Source organism: Solanum pennellii, chromosome 3 (genome assembly GCF_001406875.1).
Source record: "Solanum pennellii chromosome 3, SPENNV200".
NCBI lineage: Eukaryota > Viridiplantae > Streptophyta > Magnoliopsida > Solanales > Solanaceae > Solanum > Solanum pennellii.
In genome coordinates, this window is record NC_028639.1 from 51,648,175 (window position 1) to 51,660,376 (window position 12,202).

Consider the following 12,202-nt stretch of genomic DNA (forward strand, 5'->3'; position numbering starts at 1 on the left):
TTGTCATGTCATTTTGGCCTTACCACATAACATTTATATGAAAATGGAAAGATATTCGGACTCATAAACACCTAATCCCACCCATAAATCAACCCCCTTTTAAATAAATCATCCGACCAATTTTCAAAAATTTTGTTTAATTTTTATTTTTCGATAAATTCCGAAAATGAGTAATTGATTAATTAGAAAAAATAGGAAAATATGAAAACGCATAAAATTAACGCCAAAAATTCATAAATAATTATAGTAACCTTAAATTCAATTTAGACACTTTTTAAATTTTTTTATTTTTTCGATAAATCCCGAAATGAGTAATTGATTAATAAAAAGTATGAAAAAATATAAAATTAACGCCAAAAATTAAAAAATAAATACCGTAACCTTAAAGTCAACAATTTCAACATTTTTTTAATTTTTAATTTTTTCGACAAATCCCAAAAATGAGTTTATTAACAAAAAATATGAAAAAATATAAAATTACGCAAAAAAATCAGAAATAAAAAATAGGAAAATATGAAAAAAATATAAAATAAAAAAATTATTGAATTTCAGTTTACTATATTTATTTGTGAATTTTGACATATATTTTTTATTTTGTTTTCATATTTTTCCCTTTTTATTAAAAAATTACTCATTTTCGGAATTTACCGAAAAATATAAAAAATTTTAAAAAATTGTAGATTGAAATGTTACTATATTTATTTGTGAACTTTTGGCGTTAATTTGTATTTTTTTTTCAAACTTTTTATTAATTAATTACTCATTTTCGAGATTTATCGAAAATTAAAAAATTTTAAAAAATTGAAATGTTAAATTTAAGGTTACTATATTTATTTGTGAATTTTTGGCGTTAATGATATATTTTTTCCATATTTTTTCTATTTTTTATTAATCAATTACTCATTTTTGGGATTTACCGCAATAATAAAAATTAAACAAAATTGTTAAAAATGGGTCGGATAGTGAATTTAAAAGGAGCTGATTTATGGGTCGGATTAGGTGTTTATGAGTCCGAATATCTTTCCATTTTCTTATAAATGTTATGTGGTAAGGTCAAAATGACATGGCAATTCCATGTGGTATTTAAAGAAATGAAAAATTGAGTTGGATATGTCCAACATGACAACTAACGCCCATAAGGGCATATTTGGACCAAAAGTTGGACAGCGAGAGCATGAGTGAACCAAACTTTAAATGAAGGGTATATCTAGACTTTTTCAAATAGTTTAGGGGCATATTTGACCTTTTTCTCTTTTAGTAATTGTAAAAACAACACATTACAAATGTGGCAATATATTTTTCACTAAAATATTATATTTCCTCCAATATTTCTTCCTTCATTTTTATTGGGCAAAAAAAAATTAATATATAAAATTTAAATCTTTCTTTTCCCCCAAATTAAAAAAATCACAATTTTCAGGTCACACCTAGTGAAGAACGACGCTGCTTCCCCAAATATGAAAAATTGTCAAGAATGATTCATAGATCTAAGAACGACTGCATCTTCTCCATAGCTTATTTTTGTCAAGACTGATCCTTTACAGATTGAAGAACGACACATTTTTCAGTTTCATGATTGTTCACCGATGACCTACGAAAATCCCTCATAGATTTGTCATTGTTCATCAAGGACAGAACAGAAGCTTCACTTAAGTAGATGATGTCTCAAAGCTTCATCACATTGAAAGGATTTTGTTGCTATACGATTTATATGGTAAATATTTTTAGGTTTAAAACTCAGTCTATGGCATCGTGTTTATTGCTTTAACACATTTAACTTTAGGGTTTTGATATTCTTGGGTTGTTGATACGATTTTTGTTTATTTTGTTTATACAAAAGGAAATAAGGCAACAGAAGTTTTTTTGGCTTTATTTTTCTATTAACTTGGTTTGAGTAATTTGGTTGTTATAGTTTCAGCATATCTTTGATGTGTGGTTTTCGTGTGAATAGATCATAGATAGTGTTAATCTTTACGAGGTTAATAGACTGATGTTGTATATAGATTGGGGTTAGGCACCATTTCATGATTCGATGTTTAGCATGGACCTTCTTTAATTGTTTTTGCTTATGTTTAAGAATGTTATTGGCTGGAATAGTGCACTCTGGGATTTGTTCAATAAATCTTACTAGAAAAAGAAGATAATAGTCGTTACCTTCATGTTAAATCTCTCTGCATAGATTTTAAGTTGCATTATAATATTTCTGCTCTTGATATGCAGAATCCAATATTTTATGCTTTGTGTATGATGAATTATTATGGTTGGTGTCTAAGTAGCAGTTCTCTCTACTACTTTGTTGAAGCATATACCTATAATAATTTTCTATTTGATTGAATGACTTTACCTATAGCTGCCTCTGTGTATCTTCCGGATCCAGTCACAAATAATAGTTGCCAAGGCGGGGAGATGAACTAGTTAGCTCATCAACAAACTTTGCAAGATCAGGTCTCCAAATCTTTCAAAGAAGAAGTAGTGAACAGGTGCACTCAACTGTTGCCATTGTTATCTTTCTTTGTCTACATTTCGACTGTCTTTCATTATCATCCTTAAAACTTTTAGGGGTTTATTTCTTGTACGGGTAGCTTGTTAATGATCTTTGGTTGTAAGTTAATTTCTTGTTGGTGGAGTTAATACTGTTCAGTGCAAATGCATTTCATTTCAACTTGGTAATAATTTAACAGATAAGATAGCTATCACTTTTTCTAGGTCTCTCGGAGTTTCAATTGACTTCACAACATACCTTCACATGAAATTTTTTTACTTTTTATATGTCGATATACACAGGCTTCAAATTATGAGAACTATAGTCCTTCTACCTCGTGCCTCACCTTGAAAAAATCGTGCATCTTTTCCTTCTTCCTTGCAGTGGTGGTTGCAAACATGTTTTCTACTTTGGGTACTGGTCTTCATTTTGCATTATGTTCTTGAAAGGCTGGATTTAGAATTGGAGCTTTCACTAATATGTTTCCTAGTAACTTCATGTGTATATATTGCTTGTGTACCTAATTTCCCGTCACAAGAGAGCTCGCGATCTTTGGAATCACTGCGCCTTGAAAAATATGGAGAGGTGAGTACACTTTTGTGCACTGAATATTTTTATTTTGGTATCAACTTTCTCTTATAGTGGTTTAATGATTTCTTCTCAACTGATATATTTGATAAGTGTGAGAATATTCTTAGTCGACTATCAGAAAAGCATGGAACAATTTTTACATTATCCATTGCTTTATCTTGGACTTTGGCTGGTGTATCATCTAGATTTGGTTTAGAATTATTGGAACAAGTAGCGTCAATATTGTGAGTATCTATCATTCTACATGATTGTTAGTACGTCTAATATTTTTCTTTATCTTGTGGTTGAAAACTTTAGAGATTGTAGTCTTTATTATATGTTATCTTCTTCTTGTTCTGTCACCTGGAAAGGAGCAATATTGACATATGATACTCGTACAAATCTGTCATTTTTTCGTTTATTTACTGTAGCAGACTATGTTGCTGCCCAGCGGCTTAGGGGAGACATGTTTCTTAAGCTAGCTACACTAAAGCAATCTAACCTAGTCATGAATTACTTTCACACTACATTGTAGGCATGTGAATCCATTAAAATAACATAATAGGCAATGGAATCCATTAAAATAAATAACATTGCATTGTTCTCCTTTGTTATAAGAGAGTTATATCTATTTGCAACCATTCAAAAACTTTTTTTCCATGTTCTTAGTCTTCTTGAGTTCGTAGTTGTTGAGCTCGCCTTAAGTTTGGTTTATTTATTTGTTAGTCACCATGAGTTTGTTTTGTCTATATCTGTTGTAGTAGTTTTCTTGTTTTTGGTTATAGGTTTTGATCGTGTCAAAGAAATCAAGTCCATTGTTCCTGTGCTTGTTTTCTATGTTTAGATTGATCAGTTCTCACTCATATCAGTAGATGTAGATTTATTCAAGATTGGTAGGGTCGTTTTGTGTTGTGAATGATCCCTTTTTTTTCTTTTCTCCAAGATTTCCTATTCATATTTACCGATAGAGTCTTGGACTACATGTGGAACATGGATTTTATAGATTTTGTAACAACAGTTGATTGGAAAAATCGATTTTCTTGTAGTTACTTACTATGACATCTTATTAGCATATGAAATACATGTTTTGATAGAAACTAAGGGTTATGTTTTTAATAACAATACCACTACATTGGGAAGTGGCTGGGAAATTAAAAATCAAGTGAAGATTTTAGTCCTAAAGTGTATACTATAACAATATTGTAACAACTTATCCCACAAGTGATATTTGTCCGTTTTAGGCCTAGTCCAACATGTCTATAAAATGCGTCTTTAGGATGTATTTATTGATATACTCAGCATCTTTTTTAGTTTTCTATTATGTGGATTTGCCGAGAGTGTCACAAATATTTTATTCTAAAATGTTATTGCTAGTCGTTTTTCTCAATCAGGCGGACCTTACTGGAATGTTCCTATAGGAAGAAAAGACGGACGAATATTAATAGCTAGTGAAAAAACACTGCTTCCAATGCATACAATCAACATTTCTCAACTAAAACAAAGCTTCCACCAAAGAGGTCTCGCACTAGACAACTTGGTGTCTCTCTTAGTTCAGCATAAAAATTTATCCAAAAAATTTCACTAGTTAATTTCATAAATGGTTACTCAACTTACTTCTGATACGATTATACGTTCTCTTTGGCTCGCAGGTGCATATACTCTAGTATTTACCCATTCCTCATCATTTATGAACCACACATACAACTTCAACGCCACACGTGACATTGATCCTACACTACGTCCATCGTTTGCAGCAAGCTTGAGTGGCATATTTTCACTCAAAAACAGGGCAAAAAAAGCAGGAATCAACAATAATCCTGCACCAACAACATTTGATAATACTCATTACTGTAATCCCTTGGGGAGCTGATGGTATGAATCTTGTGTGGTAGTAATAATACCTTCTTAATGATGAATTATAATTTTGAATAAGTCTGACCTTTTAAAATTTTGGAAGACATTTTGTTTTAATTTCTTCTTTTACATGTTTTTTCTTTATGGTTTATTGAAATCTTAGCCTTTTAAGTAGTTGTTCTTTTGTTGTATATCATATTCTTTCTTCATGCAGATGGAATCCTCATGATGGAAGTTTATAGAGTTCTTGGACCTGGTGGCTACTGGGTGCTTTCTGGCCCTCAGATCAATTGGAAGACTAATTACAAGGCCTGACAAAGCCCTATGGAGGACCTTCAAGAAGAACAAAGGAAAATTGAAGAGATTGCAAAACTTCTTTGCTGGCATAAGAAATCTGAAAAGGGTGAGACTTCTATTTGGCAAAAAAGGATGGATGTCGACTCATTCCGTTCTACACAAGAAGATTCTGAAGCTACACTTCGTAAATCCATAGATGCAGATGATGTCTGGTACGTTATAATTCTAAATAGTTAAGTTTTTATATGTTGGAAATTCTTTCCTACTTAAAGTAAACGCTAAAGAGAATATGATTCTTTCCTACCATGAGTGGCAAATTTATGCTACTGTAAACCAGGTTACTAAAACTATACAAGTACTTTTTGGAATGATGTAAACTTTTTTCCTAGGACGAAATGTGTTTCAAGAGGGTCTCAGTATGCGGAAAGATATCTAGAAGTCTCTATACTTACAGTTTTGTGATATCTGATATGGTGGATGGTTACCATGTGAAATTACTATCCAAAGATGTTGGTGCAAGGTAATTAGATGCATAATACAACATTATTTCTAATAACCTAGCCGCTTCAATTGTAGCAAAGTAATATGATTAACTCTTTCATTTCACCTAATACTACGTATATTGCAGCGCAAACTCAGTTTTGAAGATCAAGTTTTATAAATTCCGTTATTTTGCTTCTATTGATCAGGTACAATAAAATGGAAGCATGCATAACACCAAGCAAAGGCAATGGTGATGATGAAGATCTAAAACCATTCCTTGAGAGACTTTATGTTGTTCCTCCAACAATTTCTAATAGACTAGTTTCTAAAGTCTCCGTCGAGGCATATCTTGAAGACAACAAAAAAATGGAAGAAGCATGTTAGTGCTTATAAGAAAATTAACATACTCATAGACACATGAATGTACCGTAATATCATGAACATGAATTCTGCACTGGAGGTTTTGCTGCAGCTCTTCAATCTCCCAAGTTGTGGGTTATGAATGTTATGCCTACGATAATCGAGAAAAATATCTTGGGAGTCATATATGAACGTGGGATTATCGGAATTTATCATGACTGGTATGACTTTCTCTCTCCTATATTCAATTATATACTTATGTGGTATAGTTGTGGCTTTGATAACTTATCAAGGATTTTTCCTTCATAGGAAGTTCAAGTACTATTGCCACTCGATTTTCTCTGTGTGATTATTAATCTTGTATTTTGAAGTCTTTGATTTTAAATGCAAAGTACCATCAAAGGAAACCTTTGTTCTTCATTAATGACTTTAGAAAATATTGAGGAAATGTCATATGAAAAGACACCTTGATCTAATATTACTTTCATTTCTATGTTAGTTTGCACTTATACTTCTTGTTTAGGTATAGTAATTAACATAAGCTTATAGGATACTATTATCATGATCTTTTAGGTGAAGAGATAAATATAATAAGAGGTCATAAGTATCAGCGGGTGTAGAGTTTAATTACACATATGCACACAACTATATAAGTTTGTTATTTTCGGATCATTCATTTCTGGCTACACCAAAAATTAAAAGTTAGGCGGACCTTACTGGAACTACCTAATGTAAGGAAAGACGGACGAATATCGAGAGATGATTAGTGGTGTATTTTGTTCAGACATGTACTTATTATATTGCAGAGAGTGTGACTCCACTGTCTTGTTTCAGGTATGTCTTCTCCTCTTCCTCCTCTTCCTCCTTCATCGTCTTCTTCTATTGCGAGTACGAGTTTAAGGAGATGTCTGTTGTTTTTCAATTATTGTTACAGTCACTCTAGAATGTTTTCTAAGAGGGGATGACATTTATTTTTCAGTTCTTGGTCGTCTTCACTGATTTCTTTTCATTTTTCCAAGTTCTTGGGTTGCAGTAGCAGGACTATTTAGTGATTGGACTAATTATATTACTTTAGTTGAACTATTTTTGTGGTGATGATTTTGTACATGGGTTGGGTCTCACAAGAGGGAACCGGTGTAATAAAAGCAAAAAAAATTATAGTTCTGGCCTTTATTTTGTCTATATATGAGTGTAGGAGTTTATAGTTATGGACTATATTGTAAAGTAGAAGAGGCAATGCTATGAAAGGGTCAGTTAGCTAGCCAAAAACCAAAAAGGGAATAACCATGATAAGGGCCAGTCTAATGTAAGGGAGCTCACAAAATCTGGAAAAACGACTTTAGCAAATGGTTTAGAGTTGACACTACATCAAAACATTTTGTTGTTTCATCTTTCTAAAGGGTCCAACTCTCAAGAACATCCACTTGAAGAAAAGAGCTAGAAACATATGCCACATGTCTGCAGCTACCTGCTATAAGTAGTTTCTACTGTAGATTCCTGTGTTAGACATGCACTTTTTAGAGCCAACCAGCTAAAGCATATCATTTTTGGGGGAGTTATGTCCTCCAAATTAGTATCTATCTCTAGAAGTCTAATATTTTATTCTGAGCCTCCAGTAATTTTTGTCCTAGTTATACTGTGTATTCCTTTGCATTAGGACCGTAGCTTAATGCTTCAGCAGCCCGAGTCTTCATGATGAAACCTTCCACATTACACATCAAGTAAAAAAGGCTCTCACGTTCCCAGTCATTCATGTTTCTTCTAAAAGAGAGGACTCCACTTATTGCCTTCTCTATTCTATCCAACTGTAGAGTCACGATCTCATTCTATCAGAAAGAGTGATGAATAGGTTTCTGTAAAGTTGGAGTTCTATATATCCTTCCAGGATTTTACCTTGAGGAAATTTACAGCATTGAATGAGACTTCTTTATGAAGTTCCTTCTGTATCCTACTTAAATGTTTCCATGACCCCACTCCATATGGAGTTCTGCTTTGCTTAGTGAGTGACTCAACTTACCATATTTGGCTGCAACCACTTCCTTCCATAAGCTATTGTCCTCCATTCCATATCTCCAAAACAGTAGAGTTGTTTAAGCTGTTGATCTCACTTTGATTATATTTTTGTACACATCTCCATTTATTGATGTTACTTTGGGTGCTCATCTTTGAAGATTGGAATACTGGGCATGAATGACCTGTATGCATCTTATATTGTTATGTCTTGTACTTTCCTGCATTCCTAGTTCACTCTCATTATGAACCAATAGATAATGTAATACCATTTTTTGTGATTTCATCATAAATCATTTAACTTTACGTAGTAGGTTTTCAACCTTGCATTCCACTTTCTTTATCAAGGCTATTTTGTGTTATTCTTAGTGTAAATGTTTTTTTTCTTTATCAATCAAATATGCAGGCCATTTCTAGAAGACCAACCGATGACATAAGGTATCTGATCCAAACATTCACGATTGCATTCGAAATGGAGGGTTATTGGGAGAACAGTCATAGAGAAAACAGAAAGAAAACAAAGCGTACCGTCAACCGATATGCCACCGCCAAGATACTGACATACGAAGATGGCTGCTTTGATTGGGTATGTTGATGATTCTGTCTATGATAGATGACTTGATTGGCTACTTTCTCTAGGTCTTTTGCATTTTCAACTGATTTTACAATATACCTGCTACTGAAGATTTATAATTTTTATATGTCGATATACAGAGGCTTCAAATTATTGGAACTATAGTCCTACTTCATTAAATGTTAAGAGCCTTGTGTCCCATTTCACTAACTTATAATGTTGTTCTGAATTTGCAGGAAAATGCCGGTAATTGAATTTGAATTGTGGCCAAAAGTAAACTCGATCTATCGTAGTGAATGATGAAGAGCTTTTCTACTATTGTCATATACATTTGAATGCATTTGGTTTTTTGGATTTTATTGATATTAGAGATCTTTAAGCAATAAATTTCTAAGTATTAGTTGTACAAGACATGTTTCTCGAAGTTTATTTGAAATATATAGGGTCGATTTAATTATTAGTTAATTTTGTGCTTAAGGTCACTTGTATATTTTATTATGTATTATATATTGAATATATGCAATTAAAATATGTTGTTGTAGGACGTTCAATGTTAAAGTTACGCTTTATAAGTGTTGCTCTAGATGAGATATAAAGTTACGCTTTTAAACTGTTTCTCTAGATGAGATATAAAGTTACACTTAATAAGTGTTGCTCTAAATGATATATAAATTTACAATTTATAAGTGTTGCTTTAGATGACATATAAAAGGCAGCACTTTTGAAGTGTGACCAATAACACTATAAAAGCAACGCTTTTAAGTGTGGTATAAAAAAAAATAGGTGGCGCGAATGCATCACAAAAAAGTGTGCCCTTATAACTCTTTCGCTACACTTGTAAAGTATAGCCAAAGATGGCAACATTTAAAAAGTGTTGCCTAATGTCAAAGGTTGCGCTTCTTTAGGTCACCCCCTAAAAAGCGTTGCCTAAAGTTCAAAAGTGTAGCCTTTTATCAAAGGCTACACCTTTTGCTAGTTTAGGCTACACTTTACTAGGGTTGCCCTACGCCTAAAATGGTGTAGTGAACACTAAAAAAATGGCTATTCTAAATAAAACTTAATGTGTCTAGAATGCCTATGATTAAACCGGGTTCACACGGATTGATGCGCGTAGAACAAGACTCTGAATCCTTACGACAGCCAAGCCAATTAACCTGGGGAGTTAGTTGAGCTAGGAAAGGTTGGGTCCAGCCATGTAGGGCTCTCGAATACAAAGATTTACTTGAAAGAGTCTTTACCGGACTTAAAAAGGGAAAATCTTAGGTTTGGAGGGTCTAGGGGTAAAATGGTCTTTTTCCAGGCTAAAGGTAGTATTGTAATTACCTTAAATATATAATTAATTATTTAATTAATAAGTTGGAGGGGTATTTTGGGGAGAGAGGGCCGAAAATTGGCTCTTGGAGTGAAGTCTTGCTCCACCCGGGTGCGAACCTAGGTGGAAGCAATGAACTAAATTGTTTTTAATTTAAGTTGGTAAATTAATGTAATTAATTAATATTTATTATTTATTAGCTGATTTTAAAAAAAAGGGAAATCAGATTTTTTTATCATTTAATAAAACCTTATTTGACTAAGTCCTAAACTAGACTCTAAGCCTAATAACACTCTCACTCTCTCACGTTTATCTCCACAACATTCACGCCCATTCTCTCTTCTCTTTCATGTTCTCTCTGCCAAAATAACTTCAAGAACATAATGATAAACCATGTTCTTAACACTTGAATAACTCACCACGAAAGATAAAAACAAACAACGAAATCAATCACGTAGGCAAAAAGAAGATTGTCTGTCGAGTTGGTGTTCAACTTTCGGTGTTGGACGTGTGTTTGGAGGAGTTCTTTGGGCAGAAAGTCGAGGTTTGAACGTAAAAAAGGTATGACTTCTTTTATATCTTGGTCCCTTTTCCCAAGAGACCCCTAAGGTTTAGACGAATCTATTTCGAAAACTAGGGTTGTTCCCCGTTGCATGTCCTTGTCACCAGCTCCCATCGAATCATAGGTTGGGTATGTTTGCTGGTAGAAATTAGGGATGTAATGTGTTTTGTGATGATTATGTTTATGTATGTAAGTTCGGAATCATGTGAATATTGAGCATGTTGTCCGAGATTAAGTAAAAAATGATGTGTGCGCAATGTGTAGCCGTGATATGCACTCTTGGATTCAAGTTCGAAACATGACATGTTTATGGTTGTATTTCATGTGCACAAACTTGCTTAAATCGTAATGTTCATAAATGATGTAAAAATGCTGATTAATAGTCAAATGAATCCATGAAAATGCACCTACAGAACTCACTAAAAAACTACTTAAAACGTCTAAACATTTAATGTGAAAGAGGTGAGAAACTATGTTGTAAAAATGTCCAACATCATGTTGATCAGTTTCGGCCAAGCTAAGGGGATTATATGGTTATGTAAAAATGAATTTAAATATGTGAGGCCACTGAGATTCGAACCCATGACCTCACCATGTTAAAATCATTGAAATAATGTGAGAAAAAGAGAATGTGGCATGTGGGTTTCGAACCCATGTGCCTTGATCCAAAAATGAAATAAAAAAAATAAGAAATGAGGGGAGTGGGATTGGAACCCACCACCTCTCAATCAGATTTAAGGAGGAATAAAAAATAAAAATAAAACGGTTGAGGCGTGGTGGAATCGAACCCACGACCTCTAGGCAGAACCAAGGAAAACTTAAGGAGAAAACTTAAAGTGGGGCTGTGGGGGTTTGAACCCACACCCTCTCAGACAAGAAGGAGAGAAATTAAAGAAAATAAAAGGGAATGAGGTTGTGGGGGTTCGATCCCACATCCTCTCAGTCCCAATGAGCGAAAAATGAAGAGAGAAATCAAGGAAAAATAAAATGAAGGCGTTAAGGCTCGACCTTGGGTCCCCAAGCCGTATGGGGATCAAAACAGAATAAACAAAAAAAATGTAAGTGTTAACCAAGGGATTCGAGACCGGGTTCCCTTGCCCAAACACTGTATTGATACATACGTCCTACGTGAATAAATGTTCAAGGTAATGCTTCCCACATAGATGGAAATCGAGATCTTGGCATACATACAAGATGAATAAGTCTTGTACAACATAATCTTAGGAAGATATGAATCGCTTAAACGAACTATGAATGGATCCTCATGGCTTGTATGTATGGACCCATAAGTCTAGCATACGCTTAGAATTAAGTGAACCTAAGATGTATGTAATGAAATGATGAAATGAACAATGAAATGATGAAACCCTAGAAGGGTTAAGTAAGAGTGTGAAACACATAAATGTCCAAGTGCATTGGTATATGATGAAATGAACAATGAAATGATGAAACCCTAGAAGGGTTAAGTAAGAGTGTGAAACACACTAAATGGCCAAGTGCATTGGCATATTATGAAAAGAACAATGAAATGATGAAACCCTAAAAGGGTTAAGTAAGAATGTGAAACACACTAAATGGTCAAGTGCAGTGGCATATGATGAAATGAACAATGAAATGATGAATGCCTAGAAGGGTTAAGTAAGAGTGTGAAACACACTAAATGGCCAAGTGCATTGGCATATGATGAAATGAACAATG

At 33.5% G+C, this 12,202-nt stretch overlaps 1 long non-coding RNA gene across 9 annotated transcripts; it reads left to right on the forward strand.

Moving 5' to 3' along the window:
- The first annotated feature begins 1,388 nt into the window (after positions 1-1,388).
- Positions 1,389-9,095, forward strand: LOC107015107. 9 transcript variants are annotated; one of them, XR_003577437.1, is made up of 9 exons: positions 1,389-1,714; positions 2,351-3,067; positions 4,427-4,569; positions 4,702-4,924; positions 5,121-5,415; positions 5,593-5,723; positions 5,893-6,267; positions 8,463-8,642; positions 8,867-9,095. It is a non-coding gene; the product is annotated as an uncharacterized LOC107015107 (long non-coding RNA). The 9 variants fall into 9 exon arrangements; XR_003577438.1 differs by lacking the exon at positions 5,593-5,723 and having other exon boundaries at positions 2,351-2,480; positions 2,867-3,067; XR_003577441.1 differs by lacking the exon at positions 5,593-5,723 and having other exon boundaries at positions 2,378-2,480; positions 2,867-3,067.
- The last annotated feature ends 3,107 nt before the right edge of the window (positions 9,096-12,202 follow it).